A 2,191-nucleotide genomic window follows, 5' to 3' on the forward strand; every position below is an offset into this window, starting at 1 on the left:
TTCTCCACTTGCTCAAGGGTTGGATGGAAAAATTGAGGACACTTTTGTCTAAGTTAATTTTCAAAACTTGTCTTGTTCAAGACTCTCACGACAAATGATTCTCTTTCTCACCAGGTAATAACTCTTCCACCGTCAAAGTTCACGCTCTTACTCTGGCATGTGAACTGGTGATTTACTCAGAACCTCATCATGTTCAACCACACAGATCATTTTATCCGTCAGTCAATTTGAATGTTTTGAATGCTAAATACCTCCAGTGCAGACTATTTGCATTTCCTTTAAAATATTCAGCACCACCATATGGAGTGTCTGTTCCAGTGACACTGAGACTCCATTATTGGGGCTATGTCCCCACGCCGGCATCAAAACCGTGCTTTACTCCTGAAAATCCTGGAAAAAAGGCACTCGAATTCCCAGCCCTGCAGGGAGCTAGGAAGGACCCAGAGTTAATCTCGCAGCTTTTGCTTGCAGATACGGGCCCCCTCAGTTCCGGGTCAGAAGCCAGACATGCGCACGGAGGCAGCCTCCTGCGGCTCAGACAATAGAGGTAGATCTAGAAAGGTGACCGCGATAGGCCACGCGCCTGACCCACAAACCCTGCGCAACCATTCCCCGGCTGCCTACAAGGCCCACCCCCCCCCCCCCCCCCCCACCCCCCACCAACGGCCTCCGATCCGCCTGCCTCCGACCAGGGCGGCCGCCACACGAGTGTCCCGACGGATTTGAGCAAGTTAGTTCCACGCCGTTGGAAAATCGGGCGTTCGGGATGCAGGCTGTTGGAGCTGGCCTCTGGCAATGGCCCCCGGCGGTGCTGCGTACTCCCCGGTGACGCCACATTTCGGGGCCAGCAGAATCGGTGACCTGCCGCTGGTCCAGATTTCTAGCGCGAACGTCGATTCTCTGCCCCTGCGCCAACCACGATTTCGGCGTGTGTGTGTGGAGAATCCAGTTCCAGTGACACTGAGACTCTCTGTTCCAGTGACACTGAGACTCTCTGTTCCAGTGACACTGAGACTCTGTTCCAGTGACACTGAGACTCTGTTCCAGTGACACTGAGACTCTCTGTTCCAGTGACACTGAGACTCTGTTCCAGTGACACTGAGACTCTCTGTTCCAGTGACACTGAGACTCTCGGTTCCAGTGACACTGAAACACTCTGTTCCAGTTAAACAGAGACTCTCTGTTCCAGTGACACTGAGACTCTCTGTTCCAGTTAAACAGAGACTCTCTATTCCAGTGATACTGAGACTCTCTGTTGCAGTGACACTGAGACTCTCTGTTCTAGTGAAAATGAGACTCTCTGTTGCAGTGACACTGAGACTCTCTGTTCCCGTGACATTGAGACTCTCTGTTCCAGTGACACTGAGACTCTCTGTTCCAGTGACACTGAAACTTTCTGTTCCAGTGACACTGAGACTCACTGTTCCAGTTACACTGAGACTCTCTGTTCCAGAAACACTGAGACACTGTTCCAGAGAAACTGAGACTCTCTGTTCCAGTGACACTGAGACTCTGTTCCAGTGACACTGAGACTCTGTTCCAGTGACACTGTGACTCTCTGTTCCAGTTAAACAGAGACTCTCTATTCCAGTGACACTGACACTCTCTGTTCCAGTGACACTGAGACTCTCTGTTCCAGTGACACTGAGACTCTCTGTTCCAGTGACACTGAAACTTTCTGTTCCAGTGACACTGAGACTCTCTATTCCAGAGAAACTGAGACTCTCTGTTCCAGTGACACTGAGACTCTAATGCAGTGAAACTGAGACTCTCTGGGCGCAATTCTCCGCACTCACGACGGTGCGGAGAATAGCGGGGCCCTCCCGCTATTCTCTCCCCCCCCCACGCCCAACTCCCGACACGAATCGCTGCCGCCGTTTTGTTACGGCCAGCAGCGATTCTCAGCTGGCTGATGGGCCGAATTCCAAGCCCTTTACGGCCGTTTTTACGAACGGCAAACACACCTGGTCTGGCCGTTCGTAAAAACGGCCCTAATGTCCCGATTTTGAAAACCACGGCAGTACCACGGCCGTGCCAAAGGTGCCATGGGCCCGCGATCGGTGCGCACCGATCGCGGGCAGTGGGTCCGATTCCCGCGCACTCTTTGTCCTTCCGCCACCCCGCTGTATCACTTTGCGGCCCGCGCATGCGCGGGTTGGAGTCTTCCAATCCGCGCATGCGCGGCTGACGT

Source organism: Scyliorhinus canicula, chromosome 17, assembly GCF_902713615.1.
Source record: "Scyliorhinus canicula chromosome 17, sScyCan1.1, whole genome shotgun sequence".
Lineage (NCBI taxonomy): Eukaryota > Metazoa > Chordata > Chondrichthyes > Carcharhiniformes > Scyliorhinidae > Scyliorhinus > Scyliorhinus canicula.